This window comes from Euphorbia lathyris, chromosome 6 (genome assembly GCF_963576675.1).
Source record: "Euphorbia lathyris chromosome 6, ddEupLath1.1, whole genome shotgun sequence".
In the NCBI taxonomy this organism is placed as follows: Eukaryota; Viridiplantae; Streptophyta; class Magnoliopsida; order Malpighiales; family Euphorbiaceae; genus Euphorbia; species Euphorbia lathyris.
In genome coordinates this window covers 39,157,277-39,169,412 of record NC_088915.1, presented here as the reverse complement: position 1 = coordinate 39,169,412, position 12,136 = coordinate 39,157,277, and the positions used below count along the sequence as shown (strand labels likewise).

At 32.0% G+C, this 12,136-nt stretch overlaps 2 long non-coding RNA genes across 2 annotated transcripts; both read right to left on the bottom strand.

Moving 5' to 3' along the window:
* Nucleotides 1-3,396: 3,396 nt before the first annotated feature.
* Nucleotides 3,397-4,819, bottom strand: LOC136232229 (uncharacterized). The gene is made up of 3 exons (XR_010690413.1): nucleotides 4,742-4,819; nucleotides 4,323-4,392; nucleotides 3,397-3,569 (listed from the first exon to the last, which is right to left on the bottom strand). It is a non-coding gene; the product is annotated as an uncharacterized lncRNA (long non-coding RNA).
* Nucleotides 4,820-8,331: 3,512 nt separating this feature from the next.
* On the bottom strand, nucleotides 8,332-9,707 carry LOC136232390 (uncharacterized). The gene is made up of 3 exons (XR_010690480.1): nucleotides 9,636-9,707; nucleotides 9,218-9,287; nucleotides 8,332-8,484 (listed from the first exon to the last, which is right to left on the bottom strand). It is a non-coding gene; the product is annotated as an uncharacterized lncRNA (long non-coding RNA).
* Nucleotides 9,708-12,136: the final 2,429 nt, after the last annotated feature.

Below are 12,136 nucleotides of genomic sequence, written 5' to 3'. Positions count from 1 at the left end.
GGTCTCGTCTATGTTATTATCGCATTGAATGAATTCACATGGCTAGTATTAACCAAGAAGAGATCTTAGTAATTGACATGACAAAAGAATGGTTTTCCCCAATTTTTCTTATCTTACCACATGAACTCTTCCTGAAGATAAAATGAGCAGATAAAAGTCCTAAGAAAGGCAGGAAGATATTCGGTAATCGAAGGAATTTTGTACATAAGATCCTTTGATAGACCATGACTAGAATGTGTGGGATTCAAAGAAGGAAAGCTAATTTTGCAAGAGATTCATGAAGGTATGTGTGGAGCTCATAAGGGCAGAGATGCTTTGGCTAAAAAAAGGTCAACTACAAGGCTTCTACTGGCCGAAAATGGCCAAGGATGTGAGTTTGTGCAAAAATGTTCGGTTTGCCAACATTTTTTCCCTATTGTTCAAACACCAGCGGTCGCTATGGGAGTAATCCAGCTGGCCTGACCATTCGCAACATGGAGGATTGACATTATAGGGGCTTTTTCCAATATCCAACGGTTAGAACAAATTTGTAATTGTGGTTGTTGACCATTTTTCCAAATGGGTAGAGGCCGAAGCGGTTGCAATTATCACTTCATCATAGATAATCTCTTTTGTGGATAAAATGGTCATATGCAGATTTGGAATTCCCATACGATTATCATAAATAATGGCAAACAATTTGATTGTAACACATTTCGATCGTATTGTAAGAGCCTACACATCAAACTTCAGTTTACTTCAGTTGCTCATCTATAAACTAATGGGATGACTGAAGTCACAAACTGAATAATTGTCTATGGTTTGAAGAAGAGGTTAGGTAAAGCCAAAAGCTCTTAGGTGGACCAACTCCAACATACCTTATGAGCATACAGAACCACCCCAAGAGCAGCTACATGAGAAACACCTTTTTCCTTAACATACAGAGCTAAAGCCTTCGTTCCTATGGAAGTTGGAGTACGCTGCCTTATAGCGGTCTATTACTTTGTAGATGGGAATGAAGAGGGTATGTGCTGAAAACTAGATTTTTTAGAAGAACAAAAGGAACATGATTCAATCAAAATGGCAGCTTACAAAAACAAAGAATTAAGGACGATCATGACAAACGAGTTTGGCCTCATCAATTCTTTCAAGGGGACTTAGTGTTGAGAAATGACGAAGCTTCTTAGTTTAGAGAAGACAAAGCGAAACTTGGCAGAAATTAGGAAGGTCCTTTTCAAGTTGATGAATGTGTTGGTAGATATACATATCGACTTCGAGAGTTGACTGGTATATCAATTCCTAGAACATGGAATGCAGTTTCACTGAGAAACTTTTATCAATAAACCTACCTTTTGGTAGTATGTAATTTTTCATTCGGATAAACCTACTGTAGACACCGGGGTCGGAGGACCTATGAAGAAAAATTATAAAAAGGGATCCAAATCAGTCGATTAAAATAAATGATGAGTCGATAAAAATAATAAATAAAAACATTGTTCGAAGGAACCGTGGAGATCGGTTTGATCGAATTCGGAAATCAAATCGAGATGACAGGCGAATCGGTTCCGCGAATGAAATCTTAAATCGTTTCGCCGAGTTCGGAATATTTCATTATTAATAAAATCTCGGGTTGATAGGGGTTTTGTTTTAGAGTTCGAACAATAAAAAAAATGGTTTTTTAAAAAGATCGATTTTATAAAAGCTAATTTTATAAAATCGGTTTTGACAAAAATCATTTTCGATAAAAATCGTTATTGATTTTGGTTAATTTTAGGTTTTTTTAAATATTTTTGTATTTTTTATATATACAAACGCGGCCCCATTGGGGACCACTATGTTCGTCACGGGCCGTTAGACGGCCCGTGACAGGGGCTGGGCCGCCCAGACCCAGCCCAACAGCACTTGGCGTTGGCCAAGTGCAATTTCGTTGCACTTGGCCAAAGCCAAGTGCTCATTGTTTTATTATTTAAAAAATAAATAAAAAAATAAAAATAAAATGAAAATAAAATGGGAAGTTTCCATGAAATTTCCAAGGCTAATTTAGCTTATCTTTGGCTCCAAGTTTGCTTGGAGCCAAAGATAAATTAAGTTTGGGAGCTCCATGCCTATAAATAGGATGGAGCTCAATGCACAAATGAGGGAGAAAAAAAACCCGAACCCCTGGAAAAATTCAACGAGACCCGAGCCAAAGAAAAAACACCAAAAAACGACTCAAAACACAATCAATCGACTTGATTTGGGATTTTCATTACCGATTGAGAGGTAATAATCCGAGGAACTAGACCCGTTTATTTATTTATCGCTTTTTTATTGTTTGAATCTATTTACTCAATTTCAGTTTTATATTTAACTAAATATTTGGTGTTGATTTTAAAGTAAAAACTTTGTTTTGGATCCCAATACGAACCGTGAACCGCTTTTTTAGTAGATATTATATTTAGATGTACCTTTGGGTGGGTTATTTTGAGTATACTTATTATGTAAAAACTATTTTGGGATAAATGTTATTTTTCCATTTATGAACCTTGTTGATTATATTTATCTATTTTTAATTAGAATAAAAAGTATATTATACTTAGTATTATTGTCCTTATTATTAGCACATATCAATAACTATAGTGTATATTATGTTTTTACCTTATTTTCAATCTATAGGTATAATTACCATTTTTACCAAAACATATATATATATGTATATATTCATTCTTTTCTTTTTGGCTTTTTATACACATATTTCAAATATGCTTGTTTGGGTGAGTCTTTGGATCTAATTGGTTTATCATTATAATTATGTTCAAGTAAGGATTAATTGAGTGGAAAAAAGAGAAAAATAAACCACAAAAAGAGATTTCAATTTAGCTACTTAAACTAAAGGTTTTTAGAGGTTCCTAATGTAAATAAAAGGTTTTTAGTTCTTTATCATCTTCAAACGACTTCCTAAAATATCACGTTTTGAAACCTTAATCCGTTCCAACAACGGATTAAGCGAGCCTTGTAATTAAAATCGTTTTCTGGCAAATAATAGAGTTTTGAATCGTTTTTCTATCTAAACGGTTTTGTACAAAAACAAATGGACTTGTATGCGTAATCACGTTTTTGGTTAAAACTTCTTATTTCACGTTTTCAAGCACTCGAACCGTTCCAACGACGATTCAAGTGAAAAACATGTAAGCTAACGGGGTTTTGAAACGTGTCTAAATCGTTCCAACGGTGATTAAGGTACGAACCATGTAAATAAACCTTCTTTTGGGGAGTGAGATTAGTTTAGATTTAACGTATAGTATAAAGCATAATTCACGTTGTAAATAAACTCATTCTTCCTTCTATCTCCCTCCTTCTTCTACATACTCTAAATTTATGTAAATGAGTGATTCTTTATTAAAATGGCTTTCAATAACATATGTAACACCCCTTTTTCAAAAAAACTCTAATTATATAGACAATAATAAATTTCTATTCAACGTATCATCAAATTGATGTTCATAGACCAATAAAAACCTTTATAAAATAAAAACAAACACTTAATTAAATGACGACTCTACATACTGGCCGATCCAGACGAGCATCACGAAGCATTTAATGACATTAACCTGAAAGAAAACTAGTGGAGAGTGGGGTGAGCTTGGGGAGCCCAGTAAGATAGCCAATTAAATACATAGCACAACTACACGCGCATACAATTCAGTTTACATGCACTTAATAATTATTAGTTATCAAGCAAACCATCAAATAGTAAAAAAAGAATATTATTAGTTTATTCAAAGGGCCCTGCTTACTCTAGTCTAGTAATACCCAATGGTTGCTTGGCCAATAAAATCATATCCTGGGATACCCTGTCGTAACAAATACCCGGTATCCCGTCTCTTATCTTTAGGTACCCTGTCGTAACAAATACCCGGTACCTTAACACCATGTCGTAACAAATACCCGGTGTTTATATTTCACGTGATCACAATATTCATTTTTCTCAATTCAGTCGCAACCATTGAATATACTATCCTAGATAAGCTCTTATTCTCATAACTTTCCAGTCTTTCATATTATCCAAGTTTATCAAATGTATCATGACAAATTTACATTCTATCATCAATAAGTCTCGGTCTAAAAACCATTCATGTCCTCACAACCATCAAATATCAAATTCAATTCGTTCACGTCACCGCAATCATCATAAATATCAACCATCAATATCAAATTCAATTCATTCACGTCACCGAAATCATCATACATATCAAGTATACATGTCAAACATATAACTCAAATCAATAAGCAATTATTACACCAAGTCAATTATAGCACCCAAACATACGACACATATACTATATATTTAATTAACCACTTACCTCAAATATCCAAAGCAAATCTAATTACCCAACGAACTCTTCTAGCATATCTTCGGTTGACTCTGATATCCTAAAAATAATTTAGTCACACTAATTACTCAAGCATCATGTCACATTATTAATAAGTTCCTTTTTTTTTTTTGAAACAATTAAACTCTATGGATAGATGAAACTTATCTTCAAGTTACTAATAATAATAATAATTATTATTATAATTTGGAAAAACCTTTCTCCACCATGATTATAAGAAAAGTTAAAATAGCAAACTAATTAATTAAAATAGAAAACCATTTTTCTGCAATGATTCAATGGTTCTGGAATCATTTTGTGGAAATCAAGAAAGTGGGAAAATACATAAATTCCTTTTTCCATATACAATATTCTTAAAATTTAATAGTAAAAAAAATACAAAGAAATACCTTTCAAATTTGCTTTTCCATGGAGAAGCAAGCTTTTGACTGCGGCATACAGAAGAAATAAACCAAACTGCCCCCCCTTTCTTATTTGCCGCACAATTATATATATAAAGAGCATTGGTTAGGGTTTTGGGCAAAATAGGAATTTAATAGAAATTATTTTAAAAGGTATTTCGTTAAATTACAACTATTTACTTTATTATATTTGTACATATATTTCGGTAAACTTTAATATATATATATATATATATATATATATATATATAAATTTAACAATTCGTATTACAATTTCGATTAATTATTTTACAATCTAATATTTTTTTTAAATAGGATAATGCAAATAAAATATATCCATATAAATATAATAAATGTCTATATATGATTTTGCGGGCGTTACAGTTCTTCCCCTCTAAAAAGAATTTCGTCCTCGAAATTCAAAAGTGATGCAAGTTAATATTAAATCGACTAAAAAACTCTAGAAATTAAATTATCAAAAGTAAAAATATAGAGATGAAATTTTCAAATATTGAAATCGATAAATTTAATTTATCCAAAACAAAACAATTAAATGTATCACACATTTTCACAAACCATAAATATGTAGACATCAATAATTTTTACTTAAAGTAACCTCAAAACTGATACGATTAATCTCACTAAAAGCTCTGCTGGAATAAAATCAACACAACCTAAATTTTTAATAAATAATAATATTAATAATAATAATTCTAAGGTTGACAATTTCACACCCTGGTTGATCTGAACAAACATCAGTAACTAAAATTGTGCATTTTAATTAATAAGTTATCAAACATTAATCAAATTACTATTCAACAAATAAATTATTTATTTCGCCACTACTTATACTAGTCTAGTAGTACTCAATGGTTGCATAGTCATATTATCATGAGTGTACCCTATCGTAACAAATACCCGGTACCTCAATGATATATCTATAGGTACCCTATCGTAACAAATACCTGGTACCTGGACACCTATCGTAACAAATATCCGGTATATTGACACCCTATCGTAACAAATACCCGATGTCAAATAATCATTATTCTCATTTCATAGCAACCATTGAATATACTAATCTGTCGTTATCGTCCTTAATATCCTTCTCAAGTCTATCCATACTAACATAATCAACATCATTGTATCACATACACATTTCAAACATACTAATCAAACCAATAAACGATCAATATCAAAAAGTCATCATAACAACAAACGTACCATATATTTAATCAACTGTTTATTTTAAAAACCAAAATTTACAAGTATAATTAATCAACTAACTTTTTCAGCCTATCTTTCACTTGATCTTTCGTGTCTCCTTACCGAGCGAAAGGAACCAAAAAAAAATAATAAAACTCAGGGTTTTTTTTTTCTTCTTTTTTTTCCGTGAATATCCCTCTCCGTGGAATTTGGGTAGTTTTTATTTTAAAAATGGAAAACTAACCAAACTAGAGTTTGACAAAAACTCAATCTATATTGAAAATAAATATTCTACCTATCATTTCCAAAAAAGAAGGACCACGCCTTTTTTTTTCCAAAACTAAAATTTCAAATTTTTTTTCCTTTTTATATATCACATTATCATTAACATAAAAAAAAGAGATGTAACTAATTCAAAACACTTAATTAAATAACCAACCAAAATTCCTAATAAACAAAAATTGCACATTTTCATTAGAAATAAATTATTATTATTTCATGCCATAATGAATTATAAAAAAAATACATAAATATAATTTACATTTATATGAATTATTTTTACGGACGATACAGTTCTTCTCCCTAAAAAGAAATTTCATCCCAAAATTTTACAAGTGGTCTATGTTAAACTATATACGAACTATATTCAAAACAAAGTAACCAGCAAAAATATATAATAAGGTGAAAATTCACAATTTATTAATAAAAAAATTAATTCCATAAAACAAATCATCTTAAAGATAAAAAAAAAAGATAATTCATTCTTCTTCATTTTAGACAAAAACCAGATTCCAATAAACGATCAAGTGAGATAAATTTTTAAAGGAATGTATATTTATCGTATTAATATTATAAAATTAATTTAACTTGTAGACGACCAACAAAAAAATAAATAATATAATGCATCCAAACTTAGCTTTAAATTGAAAATAAAATCAAATCTTATTTGTACGGAAATATCTATTTCTACATAAAACTTTTTGGGGAAATTTTTCAAATTTACAAGGGAAATAACAGGTTATTCATCCAAATAAAAAAAATATAATTCTTCTTTATGTAACGAGTTTCCACAATACAATTAAATAAGTTTGAAAAACAACTAAAAATAAAAAATTATTAATTGAACCAATAATTATAAAAATTAAAAACTATAATGGAACCAATGATCATGAATCTAATTAAAATATCTATTAATAAAGATGAAGAAAACGAAATCCTTGAAATTTTTTTTTTCAATACAGCTTAACATTTTTTTTTAATCACAATACAGCTTAACATGAAAAGCAAAAATTATAGAAAAAAAAGTTATAAATTTTAAAAGGTTAATTTTATTTATTTTTTATAAAATGACTAAAATAATAAAATGATTTATCAATACAATTAATATATATATATATATATATATATATATATATATAATCTACTATTATTATATTATTTTAGGGATTAGAAATAATAATAATAGGATTTTGTTTGAAATAAAAAGTATTAATTTTAGAGATTAGCAATAAATAGTTTTAAATACAAACTGAATTTAAAGTAAAATAATAGCTATAACTAAATACTACATGATAATTGAATTTGCGCAGAGTATTAATTACTAATAAGGAAGATAGAAACATATAAGCCTTTTTTTTCTTAATAAGAAAAGAACAATTTCAAGTATGAAAAAGTAGAAAATGACCATAAACTTATGAATAGCAGTAGCCTAAGCACCAATTATAACACAATTCCCTCTATTGTGACTGGTTGACCCAACACTATAGCTAATAGAATATCACAACTCCAAACATAGCAGCCAATGCTACTGTTGGAGTCTTAAGCTGCAACTGTAACTGTAACTGATCAATCAAATACCTCAGGTTCGATTTTTTTTTTTCTATATATATATATTTTTTTTAAAGTATCTTCGCTTCATTCCCATCCCCACTTCTTCTTTCCTTTTTGCTAAGTATGAATCCCTAAATCTATTTATCTCGACCAGGATCAACTCCCTTTATGTCCCACACATATAACACAATAATTATGGTACCAATTATTAAAGCTAAAGGTCAAGCTAGAGCTAGTTTCATAGCTACCGATTCTAAACTGGCTCGCCTCCAAACCTGCTGATTCGCAACCCTTTACGAAAGACCTACCCGGCTTAGAAAAGCATTAGTATTATTTCGATCATTTTATTTTAAAAAGTTAACCCTTTTTTTTAGAATTTCCTCCTCAAAATTAACAAGTAATTAATGTCACGACTCTATGAAATTTTCATTAGACGCTCAACCAGTATGTACCCAATCTCTTGATACTCTATTCCTAGGAACGTAGACCCGCTCTGATACCAATTAATGTAACACCCCTTTTTCAAAAAAGTCTAATTATATAGACAATAATAAATTTCTATTCAACGTATCATCAAATTGATGTTCACAGACCAATAAAAACCTTTATAAAATAAAAACAAACACTTAATTAAATGACGACTCTACATACTGGCCGATCCAGACGAGCATCACGAAGCATTTAATGACATTAACCTGAAAGAAAACTAGTGGAGAGTGGGGTGAGCTTGGGGAGCCCAGTAAGATAGCCAATTAAATACATAGCACAACCACACGCGCATACAATTCAGTTTACATGCACTTAATAATTATTAGTTATCAAGCAAACCATCAAATAGTAAAAAAAGAATATTATTAATTTATTCAAAGGGCCCTGCTTACTCTAGTCTAGTAATACCCAATGGTTGCTTGGCCAATAAAATCGTAACAAATACCCGGTATCCCGTCTCTTATCTTTAGGTACCCTGTCGTAACAAATACCCGGTACCTTAACACCCTGTCGTAACAAATACTCGGTGTTTATATTTCACGTGATCACAATATTCATTTTTCTCAATTCAGTCGCAACCATTGAATATACTATCCTAGATAAGCTCTTATTCTCATAACTTTCCAGTCTTTCATATTATCCAAGTTTATCAAATGTATCATGACAAATTTACATTCTATCATCAATAAGTCTCGGTCTAAAAACCATTCATGTCCTCACAACCATCAAATATCAAATTCAATTCATTCACGTCACCGCAATCATCATAAATATCAACCATCAATATCAAATTCAATTCATTCACGTCACCGAAATCATCATACATATCAAGTATACATGTCAAACATATAACTCAAATCAATAAGCAATTATTACACCAAGTCAATTATAGCACCCAAACATACGACACATATACTATATATTTAATTAACCACTTACCTCAAATATCCAAAGCAAATCTAATTACCCAACGAACTCTTCCAACCTATCTTCGGTTGACTCTGATATCCTAAAAATAATTTAGTCACACTAATTACTCAAGCATCATGTCACATTATTAATAAGTTCCTTTTTTTTTTGAAACAATTAAACTCTATGGATAGATGAAACTTATCTTCAAGTTACTAATAATAATAATAATTATTATTATAATTTGGAAAAACCTTTCTCCACCATGATTATAAGAAAAGTTAAAATAGCAAACTAATTAATTAAAATAGAAAACCATTTTTCTGCAATGATTCAATGGTTCTGGAATCATTTTGTGGAAATCAAGAAAGTGGGAAAATACATAAATTCCTTTTTCCATATACAATATTCTTAAAATTTAATAGTAAAAAAAAATACAAAGAAATACCTTTCAAATTTGCTTTTCCATGGAGAAGCAAGCTTTTGACTGCGGCATACAGAAAAAATAAACCAAACTGCCCCCCCTTTCTTATTTGCCGCACAATTATATATATAAAGAGCATTGGTTAGGGTTTTGGGCAAAATAGGAATTTAATAGAAATTATTTTAAAAGGTATTTCGTTAAATTACAACTATTTACTTTATTATATTTGTACATATATTTCGGTAAACTTTAATATATATATATATATAAATTTAACAATTCGTATTACAATTTCGATTAATTATTTTACAATCTAATATTTTTTTTTAAATAGGATAATGCAAATAAAATATATCCATATAAATATAATAAATGTCTATATATGATTTTGCGGGCGTTACAACATATGCTTAAAACGGTTTTCAAAAATGAGAAAGAAAAGGTTTCAAATGAATTTTAAACTTAAAGAAATATGTGATTAGTCCGTTAGCGCCTAACATGCTAAGTAGGAGGCCGGTGGTTCAGAACTGGGCGATGTTGGGGTGCCTAGTAGCCTTTCTCTGGAAAGGAGCTAGCCTTCTCGGCTCATACCCGAATTTCCCAAACCCTCACCGGTCTCCCGCAAGGGATCGGTGTTCATTTCCCATTCTTGGGTGGCGACTCTTCCATACTCCGAGCTCCGGCCCTACCGAGCAGCTTGATTCCGCGATTGGTTGCTTTCGGCGCCAATCACAGCATCTGTCATCAATGGTGTCCACCCCCTGGGTCTTCCGGGCGAGGCCGCGGCACCTACAAGTGGAGACTCTGCTGGGGAAGCGAGAAATTTGATTCCAGAAGGCGTGTATTAAGCCCATAACGGGGACAGATCGTAGTATTTCTTTTCGTATGCATTCATAAGCATTATTGCAAACCTTTTGGGTAATTTCCGCGAAACCTCTATTGAGAGTCCATTCGTCGCTCGAAAGAGGCTAGTGTAAGTTCCCCCTTATAGTAAGGCGCTAAAGGGTCCCCATCCATTCGATAGGGGCGAATTCGTGCGGTCCTGTGAGGTCCCGCGATCAGCCATGTCAGCATATAGTAGCCTTATAAGTTTCCCTAGGATTACCCGTTACAAGTTTTTATGTGATAAATGAATCAATTCGTGTTTTCAAATTTCCATGATACGTGTCTAATCCTAAAATACATAAAGAAAAAGAAACGATACGTTAATATATACTCTTGAACCGATATATAAACTACCCCAAAACATCGAAACGACTTGAACTAAAGACGACTTAGTCATCTCGTGTGAATGAACTTGTGCGACCCGCTTGGTCCCTTTTCGTGTCCCGAAGAAGGCACATGTTCAGGAAATACGTCGTGATGTAAGCGCGTATTAGTACAAATCGGTTTGGTATTAAGGATAGTTATATCTCGATTCAAAAGACTATATTAACGGTAGCCGTTATTCACATTCTTTAAATGCGTTGGGATAAAACGAGATTATGACAAAACGAAAACAAAGAACATTTCTGTTTTGAATGACCCCATTGTAACATAAAAAGTTTCGTAAACGTGGCCCGTCCCTTCCGAATGAAAAACGAGCTCTTACATTATACCTTGCGTTGTTCTAAGGAGAAATGGACGTATCAGCAAAAGTGACTAAGAAAATAAAAACGACCAAAATCATTCCTTATCTACGATATGTGTCGAACCTAAGAGTAGTTAAAGAAAATGAACCAATGTCGTTGAATACGTGCCTCGAACTGGTATATACGCCGCTTTAAATCATAAAGCCGAATTAAGCTAAGCCGTATAATTGCACCATATGGACGAGACTGTGGGTTTGACTAATGGCTCGATCATTTCGACCGTTACCAAAACTACAAGAAATATGGCCTGATTTGCGTGTTTGTTGGATTCGTGCCTAAATGAGGAGAACGGCAATAGCCCTGCTTCGAATAAGCATGCGATTAAACGAAACGTTGATTTTCTATAACCACACTAAGATGACATATTCCGTGAATTAGAAGAAATAAAGACTTGTTGCTAGCCGAAAAATTGTCATACGCTCGAATAAGACTCACCGTCTTTTCACGTAGCCAAAACGAGCAAGCGGATTCTTGACGCTAGAAACAAACACGTCACGCGATGATTCCGTTCCCTAAAATAAAATCCAAAAGTGATATCGTCACTAAACAAACACGTGGTTACGTCTCTCGATAGATCCAAAAGATCCCGTCGTAATCCAAAAATCGAGACACGAACCCACGCGAATAAAAGGGGAAGAATCATTGTCAATAACGAACGATTGAACCAAAAGAATAACTCATACCACGTCTAAATCCGAGATACGCTCAAAGGGAGTCAAAACCCGAACTAACGCGTCTCGCGAAATAACAAAAGACGAGTTATTAAAAAGGACAATACAATTTGGTCGATATCTTAGTCACTAAACGTCGATACGTCAGAATGAATTGTATTATTTGATGAATGATTTATTTTTCCGCGATAATCGACGGCGTCACGTGTCCTATGGACCGCAA